The following is a 16,011-nucleotide window of genomic DNA, read 5'->3' on the forward strand; positions in this document are numbered from 1 at the left end:
TTGTAAGTTTGTGAAACTTTTATTTATAAATCATTGTTTGCAATAACTATTTGTAATAATTGTTATTGTAAATTGTACTGTTGTGTGTATATTAAAACGTATTTATGTTAAAAACGTAAACGGTGTGTATCAACCTTGTTGGCAAATATCATAAACTGACTATATATCGGCTTTTAGTTAACTACTAAATCCAAAGTACAATTTAACTACTAAACTTAAATTTATCAATTAACTCAATTTTAGACCATTTGAAATTATCATACATAACAAGATGATTATATCAAGATATTTAACAGCGTTAAAGAGCTGAATTGGAATGTTGTTAATGTGCACATTAAATAAAAATATATGGACTTATTAGGAGGAAAGAGTATCGCTTTTGTTTTTATTACATTAAGTGTAAATTTCTAACGAAGACTCCAAACTAAAAAGGTGTTTGTTACATCCTCAAGAGCGGAATCATCAATGTATTGGTATAATCGAACAGAATACATCGGCAGGCACATCAGAAGCTTAAAGAATAGAGAGAGAGAGGAGATGATCGAACTGAGCCTTGAAGAACTACAGCAAAAAAGATCAGAGGATCAAGAAAGAGTCTTGTCAAGAAAAATAGCTGCACGTCGTCCATATAAAAATGAGCTAATAATTAGGATATAGGTAAGTGGAACTGTTAAGTTTCGGAGTTTGTAGATAAAGCTACGATGCCAGACAGAGCTGAAAGTTCGCAAAAGAAGTTAAAAAAAGAGTAGCAGCATATAAAAAGGTTTTTAATGTTAAGATAACTGGAGATAATTTGAGAAGTCGATCCATTTTCGATAGTTGTGGACGAATCCTGCCTAAGTACTCGGCAAGAGTTGGTGATTAACAATAAATATATGAAGTCATTTAACTAAAATGCATTCGAAGATTTACCAAGGACAATGGTAAGAATGATAGGATGATAAGAACCAACATTTGTTAGAGGCTTGTTAGGTTTTACGAATTGTAAATCAGGATCAAACCCACAACGAAGAAAACAGGTATAAAATGTTGTAGGCAGAAGAATGAACCTCACTGGAGCATGATTAAGATATGTAATCCCACGTGGGCCAGGGACAAAGTTGTACCTTCCCCCTCGAGACCAGTTGGATATCTTGGACTAGGATAGGTGCATTCACTTAACTATCATACAGAATATTTGGTCCACTAGGGGTAAGTTCAAAAAGAAAATTATTAGTAAATTCAAGAATATGTCTTTTATCTTCTAAGTCAAGAAGATGCTTTTCCAAAGCTTCAAAGTTATTTTCATGGAATGAGGCAAAAATATTAGCCTTTTAAAGTGAGGAAATTGACACAAAATCATCAACAAGAACTGAATACCTAGAGGAGCACCAGTTAGACGTTTAAGTATTTCCAGTATTGCAAAGGATTTGAAAAATGACAAAGTTGTTGGCAAATCCGGTGTCATTGTCGCCTCTTCACTTCTCGTTCAAAGATACGGGCAGTCCATTGGAGACCTCTATGACGTAGTAAAAAGCTGGTCTATGTAGTGTGTATTGATAAGTTGGGATATGGAAGGAACAGGTAGAGGTGAGAGTACTTTCAAGAATAGTTACCATCTATCATCATTGTCATCACATCTCTTGGCCGTAGAAAGGGCGCAACCTTTGATGGCCCGCCCTTCCTTCGGGCTGGAATGAAATGGCAAGGTGAAAAAAGAGCCTTTTGTCTCTTATTGTCCAGGCCAATTGACGAGTTCTGGTATTGAACAAAAAGGTTTTTGGGCAGCAACTTGTGGGAGACAAAGGGTGCATCTGAAATAATGAATCAATCAAGGAGAATATGACAAAAAAAAAAAAAAACCAAAAACACACACAAACAAACAAACAAAAAAGAACAAAACCATATTCAGTTAAGTTGATTTTTATAACAAGTTTCAGGCCTAATGGTTTCCAATAATTTGTCGGCTTTTGTTGTTTGAACCGTAACGTATGGACTTTTTGTTTGTTCATGAAATTAAATCTACACCACCAATTTATTTTTTTCCGTTCAAATTTAAATTACATTTATTTATTAGTCAAATTACCAGAAATATCCACAGATAGCTAAGCATGTTCTCTAACATAATTGAACATCCAGCCAGTCGATTGTTTGTTCTCACTCTTCTATTATGATGTCAATGAAAACACAATTAAACTTCAATAAATACAAAAAAACACAATTGTCTACTTTCTGGGAAAGACAAATTGGAGTTGCAATCACGTAGAATGGTTCTCCACTCGAGGAGGTTGTTTGGTAAACTTATATATATATATATATATATGCTCTTTTTTTTGGAATTAGAAAATGGTACAAACGTACGCATTAATATCCAACAATAAACAATACGTTGATAAAAAAGTATCCAACTGTAAACCATAAGTTAGTTGATAAGAAGTATCCGATAATGAAAGATAGGTCTGAAAAGAATATCCAATAATTAAACCATAAATTTAACTAAGTTTAATTGATTTCCATTTGCAGGTCAAGAGCTTTACCATGGACATGTTTTAATTAAGTGACAATGACACACTACTAAACCCAAGTGAGCTATCTATAAGAGAGTGGATATAGTGGAGTGCATTAAACTTATGTATTAGTTATATATTAGAAAGGAATTCATAGAGAAGCGTTTACAATATGGAGATTCATCTATTTAACCGATTCTAGTGGGATCGATCTTCTACATTTTCAAAACCAAAACCTGTATACTTTATTCTATAGACGGGGCTTAGCGTAGTTATTCCGATATGATAGGTTTATGAAGACATGTTAAAATGAGCATACTATTTTACTTTCTCTTGTAGAAGAGAACACAAAAAGATATACAAATTAACTTTAAAAAATGACATTCTTAATTAAAACCTTATAACGCAGAGTATTTTGAAATTGTAACTAGGGTGACTATGTGATGATAGGCAATAATGTGTAATGCAATTTGTCCAGCTACATTTTACATTACTGACTATCATGAAATGGATTTGTCCAGCGACTATCATGAAATGGAAATAATGTAAAATGTAGCTGGACAAATCAATTTCATGATAGTCAGTAATGTAAAATGTAGCTGGTCAAATCCATTTCATGATAGTCAGTAATGTAAAATGTAGCTGGACAAATCCATTTCATGATAGTCAGTAATGTAAAATTTGGCTGGACAAATCCATTTCATGATAGTCAGTAATGTAAAATGTAGCTGGACAAATCCATTTCATGATAGTCAGTAATGTAAAATGTAGCTGGGCAAAACTGTTTGATAATAAGTCGCATTATAAGCAGTACAAGGGGTGCAAACAGAATTAATCTTATCCATTGAAGTTTTGTACAGGAATACCAGTATAACAGGTTAATGACCAATGATAAAATAAGAGGGCTTGTCTTTAACCAGAGTGACAATGAAAGAATGCACTGTGAAATTAAAGTAGTTGCCAAAACATAAAAAATAAAATAGTTTTCTTGAATAGCAGTTGTACTATTTGGTGTAAAGTATTTCGATATGAATAGCTTCACCATTTACAAAGAATGGTTTGTCTAAAGGCGTTGAAATTATAAGAAGAGACTTTAACGGGTTTTTGTAATAATATGGATTGTCCTCGTACTTTTTATGTTTTTTTTTTACGTAAGTTTAATCTTGGCAGATAGAAAACTATAAGTAATATGTTTACGATAAGTAAAACACCGTATGATATATGCTTTGATTTGTAGAAGACTATGCTGTATATATTTTGATATGTCAAATACCACCGCAGTATGATATACAAAAATTACAAATAGCAATTTTGTTTAGTTGCCAAATCTTTCCTTTATATCTCTGTATCGGCAGCAATTTTGTTTAGTTGCCAAATCTTTCCTTTATATCTTTGTATCGGCAGCAATTTTGTTTAGTTGCCAAATCTTTCCTTTATATCTTTGTATCGGCAGCAATTTTGTATAGTTGCCAAATCTTTCCTTTATATCTTTGTATCGGCAGCAATTTTGTTTAGTTGCCAAATCTTTCCTTTATATCTCTGTATCGGCAGCAATTTTGTTTAGTTGCCAAATCTTTCCTTTATATCTTTGTATCGGCAGCAATTTTGTTTAGTTGCCAAATCTTTCCTTTATATCTTTGTATCGGCTCACGAGTCTGATATAGATTAGCCTTTTTTTTTCGGGAGGTGGAGGGGTGGGGTGGCGAAAACACTTACTTATTGTAGTGATAACACATCTTCAAACTTTACATAACTAATATAAAGTAACGAAGCTTAGATCAAAAACACGTGTAAAAAGGATAAATGACTGGTATGAAATTGAGATTTTTTCTAACTATTCAACACTTAGAACTAGTGACCAAGAGGGAGGGGGAGCAGAACCTACTTAGTGAACTACATGGCTACTCGTCACTTGATAACAGCTGAAAGTGTGGAACGTGTTCAGAGGCGTATCATGGACTCGAACTTTGGACTTTCAAGTAAGCTGCCCGGCACGTTAACCGATTGGCTATAGCCGGTGGATCAGAAAGTGATAGTTAATGATATGAGTGAGTTAATAAATAATAGATCCAATTAGATAGCCAGATAGATAAAAACTTGAGGTAAAAAGGGGAGAATAAATATATAATAAAAAAGATAAACAGTGAAATAGATAATCGAATAAATATGACTTATATATATGTATATACATACAGTTCTTAACAAAAGCAACGACTTTACAAAGAGGTTGAAAACACACGTTTCACAGCTACTGAACTTGGCAGACAAATATCAGACGATCAAATTACAGTACGAACATTCAGTATGAAAACAAGAACGTTATATTGTGTACTGAGAAAACTGTGAAACGTAACTATTCTAAAGGCTTTTAAAAATCGATTCAATGAGAATGAACAACACTCAGTCTAAAAATTCTAAAACAAAAGACTAAAAATTCTACTATAATTCTGGAATTATATTCACTTTTAAGTGTCTAAATATATCAAAATATGTATTGTATAACTTGCCCATTATCGTAAAAAAGTAATTTATGACATTTTCACAAAACAAGTCCTGACCAAACAAAGAAAAGTTTCACATTCTCAATCCATGATAGCATTTTTAACGGTTTTTATTTATTTATGTCTTTACATTTTTTCTATGGTTATATGGATCATGACTGGCTGAATTTGATGTTTGAATGTCTCTTCTCTCCCTCTGTTTTTTTTTTTTCCAATTCGATTAGGTAACGTGGGTTGTGTGGTTTTACAACCTTCTCCCCAAATACTAAAACATGTATTTATGACTCTCGCAGAAAATGGGCCACACACATATATATATATTTTTAACTTGCCAATAGCTACATACAAATAAAAGTTTTAAAATATACAGTCAGATAGAGAAAAAGGCACGAGGAGTATTGATTTACTTAGCTAACGCCCAGAGTTACCAAAGATTAGGGAATTATCCAAACACTAAAAAATATAGACGATTTTATGTAACAGGGGTGGCAACTCCTAAGTCGAACACTTTGATTTATCTTCTCTTTGTCAACCGATACCACTTCTTTCCACACCTCAGTTAAAGTCACGAGGTTCTGAATATTTTTACGCAGATCGTACATTCCAGTAACGAAGCCAGCTTGTCTCTATAAATATACAATAAAACTTGATCTGCTGACAATGTATATACGAACTTCTACTTAAATCTTAAAATAGTAACTTTCGTTAACACACACACACATGTATACAGAAAGATTACAACGTTCCATTCACGTTTGTCTTTGTTTTTGCATCTGGTAGTCACGATATTATCTGTTTACTGTGCAAATGTAAGGAGTTCATACGATTGAAATTTAACAACATGTTTTAAACATATGTTTATAATAATAATACACGTCGACAGGCGAACAAACTTTGTTTTCTGTTTCATTACAACTGGGCTTCTGTATTTTTTATGACAGAGCTCGGTCTTTTCTTGGTAATTAAAATGTTTCTAACAGTTCGTGGTCCTCGTGACAGCTTCAAGTACGTGCTTGCATGTTAGGACCGGAGGGAAAAGAGCATGAGTATCCCTAACGTGCTTCAGATTTTCAAATTAACGACAAGATACATGTCATGGATGTGATTGAATTTTAGGCTAATATGTATTAATGATTTATATGAATGTTTTTTTTAATAGCTTGCGTAACAGTAGTTCTCTAACAAAATAGTGACCTCTAAAAATTTAAGATTATAAACCTCTCCTCTGTGTTACAAATTTTGCAGTCCTTATTCTTCCAATAACAGCTTTTATGGAAAGCATTTTTATAGAATGGCCAGTCTCTAATCTGGACGATCTCCGCACGACCTTTTTTTTTGTTTACACGAGAGAGAGAGAGAGTCTTACTCACGCGTTATTCCCTGTTTATATGAAGCGTACTATAAGATTTATTTACTAACTAAGAAAGCATCCAGTAAGAGCACGGACGTGATCCTGCTGCAAAAAGTAGGATTACACTAAGAGGATCGTTGAAAGATGTAGCCTAGTCAGAGAGATCGGAAAGTTCATTTGGACTCTTGTCAGAAAAGCTTTGACATCTATTTATTCTTTGTGTTCGTGTGTCATTACACTGCTTTACTTAGAAACAAAGTCAAACTGAAAATAAAAACTAATTACTTATATAATAAAAGAAAACATCTAAAACATGCACTGTAGTTATTAGAGTAACAAGTCTGCTTTCCATAGTCATACAAAAATACAACGTGATTCTCTTTTTTTTATAAGCTGGTAACACTAAAAACAATAGCTATAATAGAAATCTCAATTATGTCAGTCATAGTAGCTTTTGTTAACTTCTTTTAAAATGATTGTATTCAGCAAACGGCAAATTGCTTTTCCTTCTTTTTATATTGTAATATAAAACATTTGATTCGAACAAAGTCTGAGCAATTCTAATTAGTAATCCAAAAAACGAGTTCCAGTGTTTCATTTACTACTGACAACTTAATTCTGCCGATGAAGTATGTAATTGAAAATTTAGTAAGATTAAAACAAAGTAAAGAATCCTGTTTTGATGATTCTACTTTTTAAATACTAGAGAATTCCTCACGTAACGAATGTCACAATGATTTTATAGCTTGCCTAGTAATGGTAGACTACCTTATATTAAACATTATGTAAGCTGTTCTTTCCGACAATTGCCTGAAAGTGAAAACCTAATTCAAGTCATAGCATTTGGTACAGAGTTGAAATAAATGGTAATATAAACGAATACTGATGCAGTAAGTAAATGTAATTGCACTTATGTGGTTCACAGCGTTGTCTTACTCAAGATGTAGATGGTAGGGATGTTAAAACGTCACTTACTATTCATTACGTCAAAAAAAGAGGCAAATATATTTCATGCTTTTGGCATCATACCAACCTACTGCCTACGGATTCATCAGAGATAACTTATTAAAGTTCTAACGGCAAAAAAAAAAATAAAAAATATAAAAAAATAGAGATTTAGCTTCTAAACTGTATGAAGGTTTGTTACATGCACGTGATATTTGGTATTTTCAACTTGAAAAGCAGATTATGCTAAACGGTTTTGTCAGGGATCACAAGATCCAAGAATAACGTCTCGAATTTAAAACTGCCGATGAGAGAAAGTGAAACCAGTTAGCTGCGCCCGCCGCCTACATTGCTATTGTGAAACTAATAGTGTGCTTAACTGTAAGTTTTATAACGCGTACCTGAAAGTACGACGTATTTTGTTCAGCAGTATAGAAAGTGCTCGAACCTGGAACCTTTCATTTCGCACCCCAGAACATTACCCACTAGGGTTCAGTTATGTGTGAACTATAGTTGTGGTGAGTACTAAAAAAACTTTCATTATTCACCAGGAGCGTAGTCAGAGGTGGGGTGGGAGGGTCAAACAATATTCTAAACAGTCTAAAAGTTTCGTTATCTTATTTGTTTTTCCTTAAATAAACATTTGACTTTCCTGTAAATCACTTAAATTCTTCGTGAAGAAAAGGTCCATATTTTTAAGACCCCCCCCCCCACACACACACACTTTGTAGTGCTAGCTACGCCCCTGAAGTGGTACTATCGAAATGTTATAACATTGTATACATTTGATAATAAGGTCATAGTTATATACTCTGCCACAATAACGATATAATCAACCTCACTGTGTACCTACCCTATCTGTAATCAAAATGACAAACGAGAAACAAACAAATAAGCTAATTAACAAACCTTTTTATGTTTTGCGATTTCTTAATAGTAAAAAAATATATAAAAATGCCATTCTGTATTGTAAAAGTAAAGTTTCAACAGAACAAACTTTGAGTTATGTTTTCTTTGTTACATAGTTTAATTTGAAGATCCACAGAGAGTTTACGTACAATTAGCAAGCGGCCCCTTATTCCGCCAGACAAAGAACCGTGAAACACAATAGGTTTGAATAGCTTTCCATCTGGCTCGCTAGGTGTACTTTTATGCTCTAGCTCTCCATGCACAAAAGGTGAACAAGCAAGTTGTCTGTACTTGTCGACGCCATACGACCCATATGTATGAATGTTTCCAGAATCTCAAAGTGTATTTTCGTCTAGCTGTTTTTGTAGAAAAATAATAATTTTCTGGAAACACCAGAGAAAGATGTGATAAGATAATCGTCAGAAACTGGATAGCAGCAATGATAAATTAACAGCAAACCATTTATGTTTCACATTATCACAGTTTGGTTTCTTGATTATTTGTTTCCTGAAAACATATTCAATTAAAAAACAACAACTTATGTTCTGTGTATATGAGTATATTCTAAATTATAATTGTTCGGGTTTATTTTTACTTCTTTTTGAAATACTTCGAGTTTTTCCAAAAGTTAAGGTTACTCGTTTCCTGATAGACAAATCACGTGATCTTAAAGCAGCAGAAATCGACTGTACTACTTAAACAAGATTTACTTTTATATAAAAGCTCAACACACTGGCATATTTTTGGATATTTATATCCTGTTGCCCCCCCTCCAGTGGCACAGCCATGTCTGCGAATTTACAACGCTAGAAACCGGGTTTCGATAGCCGTAGTGGGCAGAGCATAGATAGTCCTTTGTGTAGCTTTGTGCTTTAACTACAAACAAACAATACCAACTGTTACGGATTTTTACAAAGCCAAGAATACTATATTTTTACAAATCCAAGAATATTATATTTTTACAGATCAAAGTATATTATATTTTTACAGATCAAAGTATATTACATTTTTACAGACCCAAATATATTATACTATCATTTCAATTGCGTGGTTGAACTTGTTTGTTTTAATAAGTTTTTCATAATCAGGATTATTTTTTTTTTTAGAAATGTGTAACAGCGCAGTTGTTTAAACGTACACTTTTTCCTATGGTGTATTTATTTCCTAATATTTCGACGGGTCAAGGTTGGCCAGTCATTGTGTATAATATTAAAGAAAATGACTTTAATTAACGCACGAGATGTTATCTACTCGCTGAATTTGACGCCATCACAAAGGAAGAGAGAGACAAGCTTGAGGCTATAGACCATTCCAGCGTCAAGGTCATAAGAACTTACTGAGAGAAGGTATTCTAACAACCAATCGTATTTTATCTTTTTCAAAACTTGCCTTTCCATTGGTTGAGCTTCGAGAGCGCCTCACAACCTTACACCGGTTGCCAAGACTGTATCGACCCGTGGTTCGGGGGAACTATATTGATAGCAGCGTTGTAGTTTTACTACCATCCAAGAAACCAGTTTTGCAGATATTTAAAACTTGGGAAAAAATGGGTTTGAACTTTTAGAATGTAAAGTAAAAAAAAAAAAAAAAAATCATAGAAAAGTTACGACATTTAGTTTAAAAACTAACTTGTCAAAGTTTGCTCAGTAAATATTAGCATTGTTGACCTAGCTATACACCAACCCAGTTTATCGACATGTATCAGCCCAGTTTCTTTTCTTCCCACAAAACAGAACGAAACACGTGAATTAACATTTTGCAAGACTGATCGATTAAATTCACAACATTGTCTCACTGCAACATTTTAAAGCCTCCAGAAAGCTACAACCTTCTTCTTGTCTGTGTAAATACATATTCCTCATGTAAACATATCCACTGTTATAATGGCAATTCATACCACGAAGCAACTTTTTTACTAGCCTTTCCCCACATTCTGGGGATTTTCCCTAGAAAGCTTGATTTAAACTAATCCTGTCCTTGCAGTGGAATTTGGTGACACGTAACTTTGATTAACTTCACTAACTTATTCAAGAGATTCTGAAAGTCGAATGTATTTTATAATCGAAGTCTTAATTGTAGAAAGTCACCTTTCACAAATTCAAACAATAAATTAGGCTGAGACTCGCAGGTCACAGAGTGAACAATGCCTATAAATCATTTCTAATAGCAAATTAGAAACCTTGATTAATTGGCAGGAAACCGTAACTGCTTCAGGACGCCCACGATCAGTTTATGTGCTACTACTCGTTTCTGTTGGCATTGGATTATATGAGATGAAAAAAAATATTTAGCCTAGCTTTCTGGAAAACATGATACTTTTTAAGTCCACTATTCCAAATATTGCTATAATATTTATTGAGTTTATTTTGTAGCTTGCCGGTGTCACCAGATGGCACCACATAGTGAGTAGATTCTTTTTCACTATCAAGTTTCGTGTACTCGACCCTAAACTTTCGTTTCAAATATAAAAGAAAATGTTTTGTTAACATTAAAATCATGTACTTTTTTTTCAATTACTTGTTACAGGTACGTTTTATCCTTTATGACAATGACACGTGTATATGATTAAAATACATTAGTTAAGTTTTTGTTGTTTTTTAACTTAGACATACATATTGAGAGGCTAAAAGTTTTTAGCCGGGGTGGCAAGAGTACAGATAGCCCATTGTGTAGCTTTACGCTTAACAACAACCAAACATAACATTTTTATTACGTTTTTAATGAAAAAACACCAGTGACTGAAAAAACTTCCGAAGGAAATATGAAAACGTCAGATTTTAATTTTTTTCACTTCAATCGACACAAATTCAAATCATTTTATTTGGAAGGATTGAAGCTATGAAAATTACATAACAAAGTTCAACTTAATAAAGAACAATTTAAAGTCCCAGAGGCTGTGTTATTTAATTAACGTTCATGATTTAAGCACAGTTCTGAAATGGGATATATTAACAATGCTTGTTTGCTTTTCCAGTCAACGATACATTGCAAGATGTGTATAAATAGCTTTTTCGATGAGACAATAACGATATATTAAGTGTATGTAATCTCAGGTTGACCTTTAACATGTACCGTGACGCATATTGAAATCGTGAAAGTAAGATATAAAAAATTTACCATCACTTACAAAATGAAAGTATCTAGTTTTTATTTATTGTTTGTCTTAAAGTGTTACTCATTCCTTTTAAAACTAACATGGACTACGTTCAATTCGTTTCCCCTCTTAAGCATCGAAAAGGGAGACTCACCTCTAATACAGGGGACAGCAGCCACTTCGCCCTTCCGCCAGAAATTCCATTAAGTTTTCGAATTTCCCTAATTGAATTGAGTTTTTGGCCCAAAATAATAACTCGTTGTAAATAGATATAGATTTTAAAACGAATATGCTAGTGACCAAAAGTCGTTTTGAAGAGATTAATTAAAGTAAAAACTCTAAATTTAGGTAAGTTGGTAATTAAAATTATTTTGTTTTTTACCCTGTTATATCTAGATAGATCCCAATTGTCATTTCAATAATAATAAAAAAATTGCCGAGGTTGAAGGCGGGAGGAGTAAGCCCTGTAATTTTTTCGTCTTTTGCGAGTGCATTTTGACAAAAACTGATTCACTTTTAGTTTTCAGCTTCTTCGAAAAATCACCCATTGGAAAAATGACATGTCATTTAATCGCTCTTGAGTTATTTTGTAACACACTTGATTATTACTTTAAATAAGTTGTGCATTCTTAAGATTAGGTTTACTTATTGGATCACTTGTGCCTACTTACGTTCTTAATGCTGTTTTAGAACCAATCAAAAGTTGAATCATAACAAAGGTCATATAAGGTGAAAGGGTAAAGAAAATTGAATTGTGTCAATATTAACAAAGATCTTGAATCCACCATTCTTAATGTTCTATTACTACATTATCAGGTAGGATAGTCAGAGGGTCATGGTTTAAGAAATTATTCTATTTTATTGCCTTCATTAGTGACGCCACAGACATAAGACAATACATATTAAGAATACTTTACAAAATCATTAGTGACGTCACAGACATAAGACAATACATTCTAAGAGGATTTTACAAAACGATCCAATTTTCGTAAACTATAGAATATTTATTCTTTCTTCACTTGATCGTTAAGTGGTCAGCAAATATAGTTTGTATCATTTTGTTGAACATTTTCAGTCACTGTACTTAAATATTTTTTAGCGATTTTTTATTTTCAAGATTACGTTTCCCAGATGTTGTGGTTAAGGCCACCAAGTTTCGACATGGCTCTGGACGTACTACTTTTCTTGAAACTAATTTTTTGTAACATTAAGATTTGTACCTGTTCTGTATCTTTTGAAGTATTTTTTACATCCGAGATGCTGTTTTAACATTCTATATCAGAGTTTCAAGTAAAGCACGTGATGTTAAGACCCTGGTTTACGGGGTATTTACTTTATTGTTTATGTTTTTTTAACACTTCACACAGTTGATCAATTAAATAGCGAGGCGTTAAAGGGAACGTGGAATAAGGGAGTCGGGCAATTGTAAAAGTAAGCACATGTGTTTGGAATGAATTAAAGAGCGTTACATTCTGGAACAAAGGCACTGCTAGTGGTCTCATTTTCCACGACAAGCAGGAACTACAACGCCCATGCACTGTTTCGTTGCCTTCCTTCCCCCTCCCTTCCTGCTCTTTACCCCCCTCAGGAGTTGTGGCTTGCATTCCTTCCAGCTTCACGCTTTCTAAAACCATTTGAAAGGTCGAACTACCAATCACAATAAGGGAAATACAAAATTCATGCGTTCATTGGCTAATGGTAACTCAATTTACTAGCTGACTGTAGGAGGATGTTGTGGGTTTGAATATATATATATATATATTATTTTCAGTATTATTATTTACGCATGATATAAATCTTTGTGTGAATTTCGATGTCTACCTGAACTAAAAACTCCAATAGAGGTTTAAGTTTTTCTTTTTATACGTACTTCAACTAAATAAAGGTCAAAGACCTATTAAACTTTCTTTTTTAATATCAATTACTATAACATCCTCCCCAAAAAAGAACCATTGTTATTTAAATAAATAGATATATTTTTCTTTGAAATAAATAAAAAACAAAATCCTGTTGGTTATTACAAACTTAAGACGTATGGACATATTTATAGTATGTAGACATCATTGGTACTATCTTATTTTTCTTGTTAAAGTTCATTAAAATCCGAAGTAACCTTAATCTTATACATTTTTAGCCGCGGCAAAGCGGCTCATAGAATAGCCCCGAGTTTTCTTTCAAGTACAATCTTTTAGCTTATAGCATTTGTGTTTTCTTATGGCATAGCCACATCGGGCTATCTGCTGTGTCCACCGAGGGGAATCGAACCTCTGATTTAAGCGTTGTAAGTCCGAAGACTTACCGCTGTACCACCGGGGGACTAGCTTATAGCTCTGTCATCTCTTGACCAATTTGACAGCTAATTACAGCTTTGGACTCAGGAGGTCAAACCATTTAGATTGATGTATTTGAACACGCCCAAGGTATCATAAATTAATTTATTTTAATCTTACCTAAAAGAATTTCAATTTGAGGGTAGGCTGGTAGAGATCTTGATGAATAATAAAATCGAATCAAATATATGCGCGCCCTACACTTGGTAATGCTGGCGCACAAAAATATAGCTAATAAAAAGAAAGAAAGAAAAAAGGTCTCGTAGATTAATTTATTCTAATCCTGCTTAAAAGGATTTCAAGTGCTGCGGCTATTGAGGATTCCCTCTTGATTTAAAATGTTTTCTAATTTCACAATGTATGGTTCAGTTAGCATTATTCTCCACTTAAACCGCCGTAGGAGAAAAACTCTTCACTAATTCAACTTATTAATTTTCGTGGTAAAATATATGAAATCGTGGTCCGAAAAGTACAGAGGATAAATAAAGTAACTCGAACGTTCAATCAATCTGGTATATACATGAACTGGTATACCGGTAATTCAAATTGAATGCTTCTTTTCTATACCGGTATGGTAGTTTTGACTACGTTATTGTTCTCTAATTTGTTGTTACACTTTATACAGAGCTTAGTACAAACTTACAAAGATACACTGCAAATGGAAATGAAAAGTTCAAATACAGTACCGGTCCTTTTAAAGCTAACATCATGATTTATATATATTTTTCGCGGTCTGACTCCTATGATAATTATATCTTAAACCAAATTGCAAACAAGTTCCGGTCTCGTAGATTATCATTAACAATGTCAAGTGCCGCGGCTACTGAGGATTCCCTCTTCTTGTTGTTGTTTTATTGAAGTACTCTAAGAATGTCGTCTAAAAGATTTTGCGAACTTCTGTACAAATATGGCGTCCTTTCCTTGTTCTTCTCGAGCTTAACGCCATAACGAACAAGAGTGGTAGACGTGACACGTGAAATATGAGGGACTGTTTTACGCATCATATGCACGTGCGTAGGGATTTTTGCCCCTAGAAAAATTTCACAATTGAAATTAAGACAACAAAAATAAAAGCACAAAGTATTAGGAAGTGAGTGTTCGGAGGGGAAAAGAGCTTCGTCACTGTTCCCCACTTTTATGGGGTTATTTATCTCATACCAGTTCCTTTATTATTATATTTTAAAAGCTGTTCTCTAAAGAAATAACTAGTTTAATAAGCATATATTAAAAATATGATTTTCTATGAACCCCATATTATAAACAGTAATACGAATATATATATTTTTCTTTTTGAATATTCAAACCTCTTACTTGTGTACAGAAAACATTATGCTAGTATAATATTAATTTGACAAACAACGATTTATAAGCATAATGGGGACCATACTACATGTTTCTACTAAATATTGGTCTGTCTTTTTCAGGTATAGAAGTCAGACCAATGTTCTGTTGATAATTGTAGAATGTCTCCCAATATAAAACTACTTTATTATGCTTATAAATTGTGGTTTGTCAATTTACTATTCCAACCGCTTCTTCTGAAGTGGTTAACAGCTTTTGTAATATGATACGATGTTGGCGATGCTAGCGTCATCCAGTATCGAGGTTGTAATTAGACGTAAAAGGAATATATTAAAATTTGATAAAAATATATAAAAAACTTATGTGAAAGAGCTTAGGCTCACGGCTAATTATTTATTATTAACTTTTGATCAAAAGTAAGATAACTATATAGAAATTATTTTGGAGATCTAGTGACTGTTTAGTCCCCTGGAAACTCTTGGTTTTCTTTTAGGTGAACTTATATAATTTATTTGCATCGTTATTAAGGTTCCTTCTTGTACTTCCATATACTTTTCCTTTGGATCACGTTAAAAGCGTAAAACCATCTTAAAACATCGATCAGGTTAGGCTGGATGAAAGCTGGTTAAAAATGACGAGACCAACAGCAGCTGGTGGGGAGGGGAGAATTCATTGAAGTGGTGAAATAAAACGGCTTTGTATGACAACATTGGCAAAATAAAACTTTTAATTGAAGCTCACTTTATCAAACTGCATGCAAGAGAAATCACATCTAATATAAAATACAAAACTATTAAATTAGTTCCTGTAGTTTTTATTGGTTTAGTTTCCACAAGTCTTTTCGATACCTAAAAACAGTAACGAGGAAACCTAAGCACAGGAAGAAAGGGAGCAGTATTAAAGAAACTTGAACAAGCGAAACAATAGTTGCACAAGGGTTAAAGGCGCTAGTGGTCCCTAACTTTGAACTCATAGACTAGAGAGGAATGTAGCTAGTCAACAGCACACATTGCCAATTCTTAAACTACTTGAACTAAATAGTGGTGATGACAAAACCTTGTCGAAACGTTGTACATTTGCTGTCATGTTAAAC

General features: G+C 33.3%; 1 long non-coding RNA gene across 1 annotated transcript in view; it reads left to right on the plus strand.

Annotated features, from left to right (window-relative positions):
* The first annotated feature begins 7,524 nt into the window (after positions 1 to 7,524).
* Positions 7,525 to 16,011, plus strand: part of LOC111088206 — a 27,510-nt gene continuing 19,023 nt past the window's right edge. The window contains exon 1 of the long non-coding RNA XR_002612808.1: positions 7,525 to 7,801. This is a non-coding gene — a long non-coding RNA (uncharacterized LOC111088206). The remainder of the gene's footprint in view (positions 7,802 to 16,011) is intronic.

The sequence above is a fragment of the Limulus polyphemus genome, unplaced genomic scaffold (genome assembly GCF_000517525.1).
Source record: "Limulus polyphemus unplaced genomic scaffold, Limulus_polyphemus-2.1.2 Scaffold89, whole genome shotgun sequence".
Lineage (NCBI taxonomy): Eukaryota > Metazoa > Arthropoda > Merostomata > Xiphosura > Limulidae > Limulus > Limulus polyphemus.